The sequence below is a fragment of the Terrapene carolina genome, unplaced genomic scaffold (genome assembly GCF_002925995.2).
Source record: "Terrapene carolina triunguis isolate 2854851 unplaced genomic scaffold, T_m_triunguis-2.0 Scaffold113, whole genome shotgun sequence".
In the NCBI taxonomy this organism is placed as follows: domain Eukaryota; kingdom Metazoa; phylum Chordata; order Testudines; family Emydidae; genus Terrapene; species Terrapene triunguis.
In genome coordinates, this window is record NW_020664464.1 from 901,660 (window position 1) to 919,793 (window position 18,134).

Sequence of the window (18,134 nt, forward strand, 5' to 3'; positions counted from 1 at the left end):
ACCTTTCTGGGGGGATTACAACCTGGCTGATTTACTTTAAAGATCACCCACCATTTTTAGCTCCTGGAGGAGCTGTGGTAGCCATCTCTCATGAAGTAGAATGCAATCATACATAAACTCCTCATTTAAAACAATGAGCCTCAAAGACACTGCATTGGGTTGCAAAATTTGTCACATATCTCCCATAAAGAAATTACAATCAAATCTGGCCCTCAATAATACATCAACTTAATACCAAAAGGTCTTTCGGGATATTGTAGGAAATTGCTATATCTGTCACACTAGTGCAATCCAGTACTGTGCATTTAATCAGCCGATGACATGATAATATAGTGAGGAATACAGAATGCATGTCATATGTATGGAATGGGGCAAGGTACCCTGGAAAGCACTGATATTGAAAAGGACTCAGGTGTCCACTGTAGATAACCAACTGAACATGAATTCCTAGTGTGGTGAAGTAGCTAAAACATTATAACAACCTACCCTTTTATATGTAAGCAGGGGAATATCAAGGAGGAGTAGGGATGTTACCATCCATGCACATGGCATTGGTGAGACCACTACTGGAATACAGTAATCAGTTGTGATACTGATGCTTTTAAAAATAGGTTGAAAATTTGGAGAGGGTTCAGAAAATTGCTACAGGAATGGTTCAAGGCCTGGAAAATCTGCCTTACAGTACAAGACTTAAAGACGCTGTGTCTTTGAGGCTCATTGTTTTAAATGAGGAGTTTATGTATGATTGCATTCTACTTAAAGAGCTCTGTATTATTAAGCTTTTTAGTCTTTCATGTCTATATAACACAGGAATCATTTTACCCATCATCAAAGTGTTACCACCCTGGACGTGAAATGTGGCAACTTCTTCCAACAGCATAGGCACATGAATACTCCCCAACACTTCACTTCCTCTCCCAAACAATAACTTAAATTATAGGAGGAATATAGGAATATGGAAGGAGCGGTGGGCTTATAATTAAGGAGCAGAACTATGGATCAGGAGACTTGAATTCTATGACACAGACTTCCTACGTAACCTTGTGCACAACTCACATTCACTGTGTGTTTTTGTGGGATACTTGTGCGTCTTTAAAGTGGGAATGATTTTACTTCCCTATCTCACAGACACCACAACTAAAATTATTTATACAGTGCAATTGGCAAACATAGCACTTTACAGACAAGTAAGATTAACCAGTCCCAGCCCAGAAGACATTACAAACTAAACTTCAGCTGTATCTTATCTGTTTGTAATTAAAGTCTGTAAATTGCTTTGAGATCCTAAGATGGCAGGTGCACTAGAAATACAAAGAATTAATATTATGTATGCAAAATTAAGTTACAAAGATTGGAATCTGGCCAAGGTACTGGAGTTAAATATACTTATTAAATCATGATAAAACACAATAGTCTCCCCTTAAAAAACAGAACAACAGTCAGGAGTAGAAAGAAGAGACAGGGAACATGAAGAGGAGCAGTGAAGCAAGGTGCCAAAGCGACTGTGGATGTTGAAAAATTCTAACAGGGAGATGCACTTGTTCAGGTATGATGTGCCAAAAATATATAGCTTGGGGCCATTAGATTTAAAGTGATTACAGATAAGAAGATCTTAGTTTGCATTAACTCAGTTTAATCTGACTAGACATAAATCATGTTTGAAAGTGATTGTAACACCCTGCAAGCTAGGACCCAAGAACAGAGAGCAAAGAAAGAGAAAAGTTTTGTTGCTTGCAAAATGTGCCATGAGATCTTTAAATCACCAGAAGTAGTCAGGATGTTGTTCATATGTCTCATTTGAAAGATGGCCTCTAGTTCCACAGTGACTGGATCACTGGTTCACTACTGACTCAGAGGGAAGAATGCCACTTACTGAATCACCAACACTTTTGCTTACAACTCTCACATCAATCTACTTACTGAAGCTGACCCACCTTAGTTTGAGAGAGCTAATGAGATGGAGGCAATAGTCCTGCAAATACATTAAAATATGTTAGGTGACTTGCTGAATTAACTCAGATAGGAAAATAAGCACCATCCAACTTACACAATCCCATCATTGCCAACTATCCTGGTACCCAACTTTGAGCTTTATGAAGGCTCTTAATTTTTTTCTCCTGATTTGTTTTCTTATGTTTTTTTGACAGGGAAAAATATATCTTACAGAATGCAAACATGCAGAAAGTCGGGTAGGGGGGCAGGAGTGGGAGGAGGGAGAGGGGGGAAGAGTATTTTCTATATGATTCTAATAAAAACTTGTTTTTCATCTTAAAATTGTGCCTTATCTTTCCCATATATTAAATCAAGGGGAAAAACAAATTACTTTGGTATTTGTGAATTAGTAATCCCTTTTCTCATAAGAAGGAACACTGAATCACTATTTTTAAATATTATAAGCAGATGGGTAATCACTATAGCAACCAAAGAAGTTATCAGTTTAAGTGATTTAAGCATTCCATCTTCACATTCTTTAACTGCAAATGGTTAAACAATTTAGGACCTGAAGAGAAAAATAATTAGAAAAAAAGAAACATTTTAAAAAATAAAGTAAGTATCCATTCTTACCCAAACAATATAAGAACATAAGAACAGGCATAATGGGTCCGACCAAAGGTCCATGTAGCCCAGTACCCTGTCTTCTGACAGTGGCCAACTTCAGGTGTCCCAGAGGGAATGAACAGAATAGGCAATCATCAGGTGATCCATTCCCTGTTGCTCACTGCCAGCTTCTGGCAAACAGAGGCTAGGGACACCATCCCTGCCAATCCTGGCTAATAGCCATTGACGGACCTGTCCTCCATGAATTTATCTAGTTCTTTCCATTAATTTTAACTAGTTATCTTCTAAATAAAGAGCCATATTAGGTTCTCTCTTAAAAAATTAACAAAAAACAAAACCCACAAACAACCCACCCCCTAACATAAGCAACGCCTACAATTGCTATAGACTCGGCCAGCCTTACTTGTGTTGAGTAGTCCCCTGTTCTGTGAGTAGTCCCATTGACTACAGTGGGGCTACTCACAGAATCAGGTAGTGTGTGCAAGGCTGTCAGAATGAGATGTAAAGGGATTGCTATATAGCCTTTTAAAGTCAATGTAAATACTCCCATTGACTACTCTGGGCTTTGGATCAGCTCTGTAATGATGAACAAATATGTAAAGGGTCCTGTTTCTCCTCTCAGACCAGTTTTACCTCAATATGCTGCACCTGATTTTCAACAGAGTAAGCGAGATCAGAGTCAGGCCCAAGGCTTCTGGAACATTCATTCATTCCCTTTGAATGAGAAACCCTTTCATATAACCGAAACTCCCAGAAGTCAGATATCCATCATTAAAACACGGTTGCTCATGCCTATGACTAATATAGGGGGAGAGAGAGAGAGTGTGGGGAATAATGCCTCCATGAGCAGCAATACCTAAAGTTTCAAACTGAAACATGTGTGTGCGCACGTGCGGGGGCGGGGGAGGAGGGGATCCCATATGGAATGGTGTTCAGGTGGTCGGAAATTAGCTTTTCAGTATTTTCTATTGCAAGAAACAGAATCACTGATTCATAACATATCAAAATGAACTTTTTGTTCAGAATAAAAAGCGTGTTGAATCCTTCGTGTTTTTAAATATTATAAACAGATGGGCTATCACACCTGGTATTGTTCACAAACCATCTATAGCTATATATAGTGTCTTAATTCCTGATTACCTGACTGCTTAAAGCACTGCTGAAAAGGTCTATCCTTTTTCTCACTGCCTTGGAAGGCACTCCTAATTTTAAAAAAAGTGAACGGAAGACAAATCCTGTATCTTTATTCTCAGCATCCCTTCTAATATTAAAGCAGAATTTTATGGAGCTTTACCCTTCTACCTTGTGAGCATTTGTACTCTTCTAGGTTTTCTCTTAGACTGGACCTTTAAAAATGGAGGCACTCAGACACCTTGGATACTCAACTCAGTGTGAACAAAGAAACCTCATTACAGAGTCAAGAAGAGCTGTTGGTTATAACTTTCATTATCTATTTCACTCTGACAGATTAGCAAAATGTTATTATTGCCAAATTCAGTATATTTTTGTTTTACTGGCTCAATTAAAGGCACTACTGGACAGTAAGTTATACTTGTGTAGGGAGAGAAGTTTAGAAAAATGAAGCCAGAACTGCTGCATAGCTGTTCAGACAGGCTCTTCTACTCTCTAGCCTTAAGAAATATTCCAGAATGTAAAAGTTTCTCTGATCTTAAAGGAATCTTTACTTCTAGACTGGAGCAGCCGATTTAGTCCCTACAAGTTATATCATAAACCTTATTGTAGATTTCATTCCCCTTGGAGAAACTCCAGTGTTTCTGAAATCCTGCTGCAGCCAACACATTCTTGGTTTTTATGTCTCTTTAAGTACTCAAAACTGACAGACTCTTAATTACTTCCGGAAACTTCCCCGGAGAAATTGTCAACTCCCTAGAAGAAAGAGGATCATCTGACATCAAGCTGTGGTTGGTTGCTGAGGAACTAGCATTGTTCTTTTAGGGACATCCACTGAAAACTGCTATCACCATCTGAGTCAATAAAATGACATAAATGTACTAGAGCCTCCACTGCTTCCATCTGTCAGGTATATTCTTCCTTATTGCCTTCTGACAAGGGGATCTAGTAGGAGTTTTGATCACTCTGACTTAACTTATGTCTATCTCTGGAGTGCCCCACACCAGTTCCACTTACCAACCACCCTCACAAAGATGCTTCCTCCCAAGTATTTACATAATTTTACTTGACAGAACATATGTTGTCACTCCCCACTCCCACTGGTATTCGTGATTTAAAAAATCCTCATCCACGGGGACTGGATAGCTTAGATTATAGATAATGGGACATAGAACCTTTCACTTCTAGATCACTGCTCCAAGAGTGGTTCAAGCTGATTTCACTGAGTGCTAACATTACGCTCGGCCCTGTACAAACATGTGGAAGGGTCTCTGTCCCATGAAAATTATAATTTCATACAGATATAACATGGCTCAGACACATTAAGCAGAAATCAACTATTGCCTGGTGGCTGGTATCAGTCCAGTTCCGAGTTAATAGGTATCTATAAGGGTAGCTATCAATTACTAGTATGGGATAATAGTCGAAGAGGTGACATGTTCTTAATATATTAGTCTGGTTAAAATTCTGTGCATGCCCAATGTGAGCTAGATATTTTTAGAAGATTCTTGAGACAGAACTGAGTGCTTATGCAATTAAAATAAAGGTTGTGCCTTCTTTTCTGACCAGTCCAACTATGAGGCCTGGTCTACACTACAGAGTTAGGTCAATGTAAGGCAACTTACATTTTAGTGTAGATGCTTACAGAGTTAGGTCAACGTATCTCCCACCAATGTAACTCGCCCATTACACCAACTTAATAGCTTCACCTGAGCGAGAGATGTAGCGCTTAAGTCAATGTAGTTAGGCTGATGCAATCTGCATTGCTTACATTGACTGTTGCTGCCTTTCAGAAACTGTCCCACAATGCTCCATACCGGCAGTTGAATCAATGTAAGCTGTCCTGATGGGGACCTGCATTGCTGACACTTGGAGCATAGTCTGGACATGTAAAACCAATTCAATGACTGTGATGGCTGTACATTGACATAACCTAGGTTGGCTTAATTTTGTACAGTAAACTTGCCCTGAGTAGAAATAATTCAGAGTGACACAACTACTGTTGAATTTGCCTCTCTGTTATTCAGTGGGTTATGTTATTCATTGGTCACAAGAATTCATATTCACAATTATTCTTGAAAATGTTTGTGATCCTAACATTTGCCAATTTTTTGCACAAATCATTGTGTGTCTGAACATTCAGACTGGGAGTGTATTGTTCACTATTCATTATTATGCTGTTCATAAGGTTTCAGTGATCACACCAGTGAGGAAAAACAATACCCTGCGAATCAGGCAACCAACCACACAACAGAAATAATGAAGAGTTGAAATAAGCATGCTGAAATTTAGTCACGCAAACTATAGGGTGTACACTTCCAATGAACATATAAAGATTTAGAAAAAGGAAAGAAGAAATCTGATAATTTGTGAACAGAGAAAGGGCTCAATTAATCATTTTTTTAAAATATATTTTAACCACTATACCTTTGAATATTCATTAAAAGTTATAATGTCCAAATCATAAAATCCAACAAAGACTTGAACACTTCTTAATATTTCCTAAATAAATTAGTAAAACAAAACAAAAATAAACCCCCACCATGAATGGTATTATTATATGCCTTCCCAGCAGGGAGGCCAAGGACTCACTGGGCACTGAGGATTGAAGTGATGGAGCAATGTAGGGAAACTCACACAGCTATGTGGTACTTGTAATGGGCATAAATAAAATACTTCAGTCTCCAGGGCTGTGCATCTGCTATGGGTACCACATAAACACCACCATGTTCATTCGCTTTTCAAAAAAACCTAAGACGATGGAGGAAAATATGCCTGTGAACTATCCATTTCAAAAGCCTTATCATTGCCTCCCTAACACCAGTACAGGGAATTAATAAGTAGCATGTAGCTACAGAGTAAGTACCATTATGACTAGACTCCTCTGCACAGTGCTGGCCTGACTGTTCCAGTCAGCTGGGAGCAAGGAAAGAGGAATGGCAGGAGCAGATTGCTGTCTTTTGTGGGCTGTGTGATAGGAAGAGCCACACACTGAAGATCCCTCCACCCCGTCCTGTCCCCAGCATGATGCCAGCTTTTCCCACCTGCAGAGCTCAGCTTCTCGCATTCTGAAATCTAGCAGCCCTTCTTTATACAACATACTGGTACTGGTTCTATTGCCTGAGAAACCTCTGCACCTAGGAAAGCGATGATTGTGTTTTGATCTCTGTCATTACCATGTGAATAAATGTTTGTTGTGGGAGACTTGTTCACTGTTTGCTTAATTTGAGGTGGCGGGGGGAGAGGGGCGGGGCGGGAAAAGAGTTCCATAAAACTATCTTGCCTCAAGGGGATCTCTGTCGGCAATATTATTCTAGCTTCTAGTTCTGGCTCATTTCTTTAGCATTCCAGTGGGCCCCTGAATGGAAGATCAAACTGGAAATCAATGTAACTTCAAAAAGCTGTCGGAATCAGTTGAACATCAGGTTAACATCTGAAACTGATGATTTAGTTGGGAATTGGTCCTGCTTTGAGCAGGGGGTTGGACTAGATGACCTCTTGAGGTCCCTTCCAACCCTGATATTCTATGATTCTATGAAATACTGAGTAAATTGCAGAGAGTCATCGGGAGGTCAGCTATTGAAATACGTCACTATAGCGTTCCTAATAAAATTTAAATGAGATTTTATATTCACAACGGTGCTTAATCTGAGGCTCCTTCACATTTTCCATCCCAAACATAAACAGCTTGCATCTTCATAAAATTTCTCAAATGCCGATAAGTTGACCTGCACTTTTATATTAAATGTACGTTTTAGTTTATATAGACTATAAATTCATCTGGCATCCCACCCAAGGTGAAATTTAACACTTGTAAGTGGATATTGAACAGTATCTACCACAGGGAACAGACAGAGCAGCTTGAATCAATTTCCTGATTTCCAGTGTACTATATGATAGTCTAGAGTCTATATTTAATATATTTTGTGTGACAATAAATCTGACAGTCAAAAAAAAAAAAAAGAGAAAAGCACAGCTCTTATTTTAACAAATTTCTCACTGCAGTGTTCTTTTTTTCAAAAATAGGCTAGATTGAACAGCATGTTTCCTCTGACTAACCACTGCTTTAGCTGCAGCTCCTCTAGACACAAGTTGTCACAATCTGTCTCATTCTAGCTTCATTTGGGCGGGATTCCAAAGATTTCATATGGGCGGGATTCCAAAACCCCCAGAGAATATTGGACCGAACTGGTGTGTTTGATTCTAATTCGAGTAAGGAGAGGTGTGTGGCCAATGCTTTACTCCACACCTCTCTACACCTACTTTCACAGGAGGGGGCGTAGCACCTGGTGTTGTTGTTTTCTCCACCATGCACAGACTGATAACATGGGTAGCCTGCTACCTTCATCCCACTGGGCAGGCATGTTAGGTTGCTCATGATGGAGACCACAGGCCCCATCCTGTACCTATCAAAATCTATTTGAGCTTTGCCGTTGACTTTACTAGAAGCAGAATTAGTGCCCATAGTTATGTCATGTACTGTACTTGGAGAGGGAAGTACAAGTTGTTTGCCAAAATTTGAACATTTGAAAATATACTTTCTAGGTACTTTAAAAACATCTAGGTCTACATTTTCTGTTGATCAATTTAGCTTATTCTAAATACGGTAAATATATTTGTAGTTTGCTTTAATATGGTTATTAAAGTTTTTCAACATTGCCAGAGAGGCTCAGAGGTTGCAATTCTACTAAAGAGCAGCTACTCCCTGTACCATTGGAGAATGGAAGTAGCTGATGAATTCTAGTAGTTCAATTAGCTTTAATTGGTGCAGCTAAGAGAAATCATATGAATTAGGTAAAAAGTGGCCTATGTCCGGTAAGTAATGGTGTTTTTGTTTGAGGGGACTAGGACTGTTTTCCTAGGAGGCAGCAAAAAAAAAAAAAAAAAAAAGTAACTTGTAGGGCAAATTTGATAAAGGGGGCATTTAAAAATATTTTCAATGTTTAGATAATTTTGCATATTTTTCTAAAAGAAAAAATGGAGTGGAAAATTTAATTGTTTTTAAAGAGTTTTGGCCATTTTGGAGACTAAATTCAAAGCAATTAAGGGAATTTAATAGAACTCATCAAAAACAGAACATTTTAAAGATTTTTTGGGGGCGATTTCATTGAAAATTAAATTTTCAACAAAAATTGTTGTCAAAACTCTATTTGGAAAATTTCGACCATCTCAAGAATTTATTCATCCTCTACTCACAAATTTAGATGCAGCCTTAATAATGGAGTTACAAGTCCTCATAAGAACTTAGGTTTTTGTTCATCTGAAACATTTGTGTAGGAGAAGCATATCACCAGTAATGATGTAACTGTTTGAATGGCTAGAAATGCTTAGCCAAGTGCCTTGGAATTGTTTTATAAATAACTTAAACACCATCTCTGATGCCCGATACTAATTCCTGAATTGTCATTTCTTGTTACAATAATTGCATACAGGACTCCTGTAACGTAGCTCTGTTGGATTGCTCCAACAAAAACTGAAGAGCCTGATTCTTCTTTTACAGCTATGTTATATATCAGCAGTAACTCCATTGAAGTCAATAGAATTGATCAGGTTTGAGAAGAGAATCAGACCCAAAATGTTTTCAATCAAATTTTGGAATTTGAACTTGCAAGGGGCTGACCACTAAATATCTGATCCAGTGAACACTTAAGCACATGTTTAAGTGTCAGAGTAGTCCCATTGGACTGCTCCTGTGCTTAATGTTAAGCACATGCTCAAGTGTTTGATTGGGGCCAGAGTTCTCAAATCCTTGCAAGATCAATTTCATGGAGAGCAAAGTACAGAGTATACTATCTAAAGATTACCTGTGAATAGTTCTGAGGTACAGTAGTTACTGTTCTTCAGAGGTAGGATATTTCAGTTCTTGCACATATCTAATCTCCATTGTATCTGCTGAGTTTCTTTTTCTGCGCTGATTTTTTTCCTTAATGGTAGTAGTTTAAGTATTTAATATGGTCAGTCTAGGGTCTTTGACCAGCCCAGCAACAGCAATATTTTAGCCATTGATTTCACTAAGCTTGATCATAACTTTAACATGAGTTTCATTACTGTTGACTCGGTTTTGTTCTTGTGGGTTTTAAGCTGTTCTTATACTGTCCTTAATGCAACTGATCTATTATTCTGTAGCCTGCACAGCATCAGCTTGATCCCAGTACATATTGAATTTTAAGTCTCGTTATCCTAAACATACAGTTGATGGGTGTATAAAACCAGTATTTTTATTAAAATAATCAGTTCCTAAACCTGCAACATATTTAATGGCATACTTGGAATAAATATTACTTTGTGTTGAAATACCCTTCCCTGAAGGGTACAAACTAATGTAGACCATGTAATATAGCTTTGGCAGATCTTAAATAAGATCCATTCTCCCAAGGGTCAAGTGGTAGATTGGTTACTTTTAATACAAGCCAAGCTTCTTGTCCAAGTAAAGTAAAGAATGACCCTGTGTCCAGGAGGGCTCTTTCACAGATATTGCTATTTTTACAGTTTATCCTACTTCATAATAAAACACTGGACAATCTTTTCAATGTTTTACAGACTGACAGTGGGTTCAGATATACTCACACTCAAACCCATTATCTCAAGTAAATAGTCTACATCCTTGCTAGTGAATGTTTTGCTGTGAATCATGAATTTCATCATGGGATCGCCATCTCTAAGATATATGTCATAAGTCATCTCTTGCATAACAGCTAGCAATGTTTCCCCTGTAACCCTGTTCCCCTCAATAAATTTAGTTTACCCTGACCAATTCTCTATTTATCTTCTTGCGGTAAAGTTTCAAGTGTTTCTGTGCAGTGTCAGAAAATAAGAAGTATTGTAAACCTGTTTACTTATAGAAGCACTTCAAACATGTCAGCAGTTACACCTGCTTCTCAGTGTAACTCACTTTAGCAGAACACTCTCCAATGGCACTGCTGGAGAGCTGAGCTTTTCCTTCCTGACATTTTTGTAGAGAGGTCTGCCAGAGTTTCAGGGGTAACTGCACCTGTAATTCCTCCTCCATGGTGACTCAAGGGCACCCGGTTAAGGATTCAGCTCCCAGACATCACCACTCTTGGCAGAGACCCATACCTCTCTTAGTCCTGATTGGAGGGGGGGTTAAGTTTGCACTGTGCCTGTGTCACAGAGTAGCTGGTCCCTGTGGCTAGAGTGAGCTTAGCTCCGCTGGATTGGAGGAGGTGAGCCCAAACCAGGTAACTAAAGAGGGCTGGGCCTATAAAAAGAGTCTATTACAGGAGTGGGTGGGTGAGGTTCTGTGGCCTGTAATGTGCAGGAGGTCAACCTAGATGATCATGATCCCTTCTAATCTTAAAGTCTATGAGTCTAATACATGGGACCCTTCAAGATTATAGAACGGGTGAACCTAGTGGCCTTCAGGTTACAGTTGCCGTAGTCCTTGAAGATCCACACTATTTTTCACATCTCACTTTAAAAGACCTACACTGAGAACCTGTAGCCAAATTGATCCAACCCACCATCACTACCCATGGACAGGAGGAGTACTAGGTCCAATGAATCCTTGAATTTCGGTGAGTGAGGTGAAGGATCCAATACTTGATCCACTAGGAAGGCTACAGTCCAGACAAATTGTTCTCTACCGGTTTCCAAGACATCCTTGGTCTGGACATATTGGAAGAGTTACATTGGAAGTATCCTGAAAAACCAGGCCCCCAGGGGGATACTGTCAGGAATTAGGGCATATAGCACAGCCAGTTTTCAGGCAACTTCAGGAGTGCAGCTGACGTGTAGTAGGCTTCCTAATTCCCTAGTGCGGGAAGGATCAGCAGACCAGCCTTAAACCCAGCAACAGCAGTAGCTTGGCAGCTGTTCAAAGCATTCACCCATGGCCATCGTACCTTCTGTGCCTGTTCCCAGCTTTGCTCCTGCATTTTTGCCTCAGACCCAGCCCTGCTCCTAGCTCTCTCTCACTCCAGGTAAACCTGCTCTGACCCTTGACTTTCATTCCTGACTTCTGCTCTGAACCTTGGCTCTTGTCTCTGACTCCTGTTTTAACTCTCGGTTCCTATTCCTGGTTATGGACTCCAGCTCTAGCCACTAGGCAAGACTGCCCATGCCCTAGTCTCTGCCTAGTCCCATGTAGAACACTATTATTTTATTGATAATCAGTCTGTTACTGATGTCTTCCTGAGTAGTTAGGGCTTGATACTGCTCCCACTGAAGCCAATAACAAAATTCTCCTTGCTTTCAATGGTGCAGAATCTAGGTCTTCGGCCTTGAGTCTGTGTCCCTTCAGGTCAATGAAAAAACTCACATTAATTTTATTGGTACAGGGTCAAAGACTTAATGCCTCTGTGTTTTCAAGGAAAATGTAATGGACGCTCTTAGTGATTGTGTCCAGTAATTTTTTTAATTTTTTCTTTTAAAGAATGGGTAGGTAATTCTTCCTACTTTTACAGTTCATAAAATGATTTGTTGGTGGCTGTATAAACAAAGCATAAACAAGTCTTCAGTGTACCTATGTTCACTGAATTTCAAGCCCCCAAACCAGTATTTCAGCATGCTACCATCTGTATTTTTGTTGTTGCTTTTATTCTTCATGCATGTGTTAAAAGTGTGGGGGGGAGAGGGGGCGCGGAATGGAGAAAGGGGAAACTAATACATTTACTGAACACTTTCTACTCCAAAATCCTTGACTAATGTGCATGGCCACAAATATATATCAATTAATTAATTCATTCTATTAGTTTTTATACAGTTCAGTTCCAAAACCAGGCCTCCATATCTTGATTGTTCAAACCTCAAAACAATTAGACTACATTCCCCATTACTCATTTATTTAGGGAGGCTGAAATTCACCCCAATCCAGATAGCCAGCACCAGGACTCTACAGTACTAAAATGACACACAGTCCTTATGCTGGCTCTCTGTATTAGGGTGATTTTCACCTTCATTTCCTACAAAACCTGCATATGTGGATTAAGGAAAATATACATTTCCCAAAATTCTCTAGGCCAAGATTATTCACGGAAAACCACAATGTCTGAGAGGAGAGCACAGAAGATTTTGATATAAATTTATCAGCCCAACATATGTTTTGATACTGTGTCCCTGCCTCTGAAAAGTCAGTCTCATTAACCCTGAGTTACATTCACACCAAAGCTAGCATGCTCTGGATCTGAATCAGTCTGCACTGTATATTTTCATCTGCAAGAGAGAACTGGAAGACTTAACTTCAGCCTATGATGTATACTCCAACATATTTGGCTTGGCCTCTGCGTTTACACTGCTGTGCATCATCCTTTTAGTTGCCCCATTGTTCTATTTTCCTGTTTTATTTCTGCAACATTTTCATAAATCAATGTATCAGAGTCACTTTCAGAAGACATACTCTCTACCAACACACTCAAGGACCTGTGAAAGTCAGACTTGCACGGTTTTGAACTAAGTAAACATTTCCTATCACCTGACAGGACTGTAGCCACTGCAATAGATTTCTTACTTCGTAGAAAGTCACAGAATGACATTCGCACAGCCAAACTATGTCCATTACTGTTAAGTAAAACATGCTTGGGTTTTTTTTTTAATGCTTATAATTGTTTATTTAGAACACGGTATGATCTCAAGTTCTATCCCAATTTCACCCTGCCTTCAAGACCATAAGAGTATACAAACGCCCTATTCAGATATTGTGGAGTTGAACCTAGAATTTTCATTTAAGTGACGCTTGGGTCCAAGCAAGCATAATTTGTCCAATATCTCATCCATTGATGACTTCAGAGGTTAAGGCCCATTCACAAAGCCCAGGCCTGCACACAGAAGTTGCACCACTTCAACTAAATCAATTTTTGAATTAAATTAAATTAAATCAAATCAAAATAGCGTAACCTCCCTGTGTGGACACTCAAATTGGATTGAGAGTGCCTAAAATAAGTTCAAACTTAATTTGGTAACAAACCAAATCTTAAATTGAACTCTTTACATATCAAAATAATTCTAAATGGCACAAAAATTCTGCAATGCTATTAATTGTGGCTGAAATTTTCTGTCAACAAAAATGGAAGCTGGATAGGTCATCTAGTCCAGTCCTGTGCACTGAGTCAGGATTTGGTATTATCTGGACCATCCCTGAGAAGTGTTTGTCTAATCCAGTGATTTTCAACCTGTGGTTCATGAACCCGTGGGGGTCTGCAAACTACGTCTAAGATATCCAAAGCAGTTCACACCTCCATTTAAAATTTTTTAGGGGTCGAAAAATGTAAAAAGGTTGAAACCCACTAGTCTAACCTGTTCTAAAAAAACCTCCAGTGACTAAGATTCCACAACTTCCCTAGGTAATTGGCTCAAATGCTTAACTACCCTTATAGTTACGAAATTTTTCCTAAATGTCCAATCTAAATCTCCCTTGTTGCAATTTAAGCCCATTATTTCTTGCCCTGTCCTCAGTGGTTCAGAACAGTTTTTCATCCTCCTTTTTATAACAACCTTTTACATGCTTGAAGACTGTTATGTTCCCCCTCCTCAGTCTTCTCTTATCCAGACTAAAGAAACCCAATTTTTTCAATTTTCCCTCATAGGTCATGCTTTCTAGACCTTCAGTCATTTTTGTTGTTCTTCTCTGTCCACATTTTTCCCGAAGCATGGAGAGAAGAACTTGGCACAGTATTCTAGTTGAGGCCTTATCAGTCCTAAGTAGAGTTGAAGAACTACTTCTTATGTCTTGTTTATAACACTTCTGCTAATACATCCAAGAATAATGTTTACCTTTTTTGCAACAGTATTACATTGACGACTCATATTTAGTTTGTGATCCACTTAACCGCCAGATCATTTTCTGCTCTACTCCTTCCTAGGCAGTCATTTCTTATTTGGTATTTGTGCAATTGATTATTCTGTCTTAAGTGTAATATTTTTCATTTGTCCTTATAGAATTTCATCCTATTTATTTCAGATCATTTCTCCAGTTTGTCAAGGTCATTCTGAATTCTAATCCTGCCCTCCAAAGTGCTTGCATCCCCTCCCAGCTTGGTATCATCTATAAGCTTTATGGGTGTACTGTCTATGCCCTTATCCAAATCATTTCTGAAGATATTGAATAGAACCAGACCCAGGACAGATCCTTGGGGGACCACACTTGATATGCCCTTCCAGTTTAATTATGAACCATTGATAACTACTCTTATAGTACATTTTTCCAACTAGTTGTGCACCCTCCTCAGACTAAGCTCTTCTAGGCTATATGACAAGGTCAAGTGAGAGAATCAAAAGCCTTACTATAGTCAAGATGTTATCTATCTACTGCTTTCCCTCCTAGCCACAAGGCTAGTTACCATCAAAGAAGAAGATTAGGTTGGTTTGACATGATTTGTTCTTGATAAATCCATATTAATTGTTACATATCACCTTATTATCTTCTACGTGCTTATAAACGGATTGCTTGATTATTCGGTCCATTATCTTTCTGGGTACCAAATTTAGGCTGATTAACCTATAATTTCCTGGGTTGTCCTTATTCCTCTTTTTACAAATAGATACTATATGTGCCCTTTTCGTCCTCAGGTATCACTCCCATCTTCCACGAGTGCTCAAAGATAATCACTAATGACTCAGAAATTTCTTCAGCTAGTATTCTAGGCTGTGTTTAGTCAGGCCCTGCTGACTCAAAGACATCTAACTTGTCATCGAACTTGTAATTCTTAAATTGTTCTTTCTGTATTTGAGCCTCAGATCCTACTCTATTTACACTGCTGTTAGCTATGTTAGTCATGCAGTCAATACAAATCTTTCTGGTGAAAACAAACAAAAAACACATTTAACACTTTTGCCATTGCTGTTTTCTGTTATTGTCTTTCCCTCCTCATTGTGTGCTCAAAGTTTCTCCCTGCTCTCAGGACAGCAAGGCCTAGTTGAAAATGTCATCAAAATGGCTCCTTCCCACATGGCAATGTGGCCTAAAGACCACTGTCAGTAGTCCCAGGCTGTAGTGCCTAGTGTCCACAGTTCCTGAAAGTAATGCCTAACATCTGCAGACCCAGGCAGTAGCACCTAATATCCACAATATCAGGCAATGGCATCTATTATCTTGGACACTCACAGTGTCCCATGCTAGATGAAGGTTGGGGGGACCCAGGCCTATCCTGCTCCACCGGGTCCGAACCCAGGGTCCTGCGAAACCAGTAACTCCTGTGTAGGTTTGGGTCTCCATATGAACAAATGTGTCCCCATGGCCACTTCCTACCCTAATGCCAGTTCTGGCAGCTCCTACATGAGTAGCAGCTCTCTGTCCCCTTTGGTCTCCATGGTTGACTGGAGTCCCACAGCATAATCAGGGTGCTCAGTCTCCAGAGTCTGGAATTCAGGTGGCTTCCTGCAGCATGCATCCACTCTCCTCCTCAGTCAGTTCAGACTGAACTGAGCTGCTTCCTTTTATATGCTCCCCCCACCTGGAGCATGCACAGCAATGGTGAGGGCGCATGGCTTATTGGGCCCAAAGTGATTGGTTATCCCCTGCTTGACCAGTGCAGGTTGATACATCCTCTCACATGCCCTTAATAACATCTCTTTAAAATACTGTCAACTCTCCTGAAATCTTCTTTTCCCTTAGACTTGCTTCCCATGGGATCTTACCTACCAGTTCTCTGAGTTTGCTCAAGTCTGCATTCTTGAAGCCCGTTGTCTTTATTTTGCTGTTTTCCCTCCACACCATGGATACCTTACCACAAGTCCATAGCCAGAAAAAAAATAGAACAATACAAAGGCCAGGAAGGGAGTCTTTTCATTTTTTATTTCCGTGGCCAAGTTTCAAATGAGTTTTCAAGGGCAGACTATGCTCCTAATGTGACGGAAGGAATATGCTTTCAAGTCTGTACCACAGAATTAGACATTGCACTTCTCTGTATTAGTTACATTTATTGGTGGTTTATTTTCCTGTGGTTTTTGATTTAAACTTGCTGAACCAACAGTTTACCTAAAAAAACATTTGTAACAATGTTTCCTGCAAGGCTGTACGTGAAAGCAGGGGCGAGGGAGGGGGACTGATATATAATTTGAAGAATATACATTTAAAGCTTGTCTTTTCCTTGCTATAATATTCTAAAGGGGGGGGGGGAGTCACAGAACATTTGTTTAACAGCTGTAGCTTCTATTAAATTTTAATTACTTCCCCCTGTGGCTTTAAATTGAGGGTGGTGTCTATTAAAGGTGAATTGCATAACAACATTTTAAAAGTTTTTTTGCCCATTATATCTAAAGTTGTAATTTGACCTGCCAATTTCCCTCATCCCTTTCCACCCCCCACCAATGTTGGGAAGTGATGCTGCGTTTCAGATAGGCAGACTCAGCATTCCCTCATATGGGGTAGAAGAAAAGCAGCTCATGTTACAGCCTGATGTGCCATCACACTTTTTTCCTACAATAATACCAAAGTCCTCCAGCAGAGAGAGGGAAGTGACAACCTGAAACTTCTGTTTTTGTTTTTGTTTTTTAAATCAAGCAGAAAAAAAAAATGATATATTTTTATTCATCATAAAGAAACAGTAAAGGACGAACAGGAAAGGGCAGTTTCTCTTTAAAATTAGATAACTAGGCAAGCTGCAGGGGGAAGTAAAGATACTTAAATTTTACAGTAAAAAGTGTAGTTTCTAAGGTCCTGATCCTGTATTGTGCTTCATCTGAGTATTGCTGTCCATCCACATAAGTGAATTCAAGACTGGAGCCTAGGCTAGGAAATCCATTCACATTCTTGTTGAAAGTGTCAAACATTTTTTAGTAGTACTGTATAAGCATAATACGGAAACAAAACAGTATTGATGTACCTGGAGAAGATTCACTTGGATTCTTGCACCACTTACTGCACACATGCTCACTAATGGTTTCTGCCTTTTTAAAATATCCTTGTTTTTCTGTTCGTGGAAGCTTTGGGAATTTGACACACAAAGGTATTTTAAAATCTGTCAGTGTCAGAAGAACATCATCTAGGTTCAGCTAAAACAAGAGTAGATGGTAAAATATGTATAAAGGTGAGCATGCTGCTACACAAGGGATGCTCACTTCAGACTGGACTTGAGATGTGAAGGCCCGTGGCTAGCAGAGGTATGCAAGGTTCATAGCAGAGATTGTATGCACATAATCTATAGGGTAATATGGGTCAGGTATGTTGTCTTTCACTGCCCTTTCCTGAATATTCCACATATTGGTTCTGAAGATGGCTAGTGAATGTTAAACTTGGCAGGTGTAAAAGCACAGTCATACCTTAGTGAGAGATGATGAACAAGAGTACATATGGGAGTGACAGATCTTTTATGACCAGGAAAGAAACAGAAAAAGAAAAGCGAATTTCATTTACTCTAAGTGGAGAAAAAGCAATTGATATATTTCTTAACACAAGGAACATAGCAAAGCGCCTGAATTATATTATGGAGAAATGAACACATTTTGCCTGGACAAAAGATGGATCTGACCCACCCATCCCCATTTTAGGA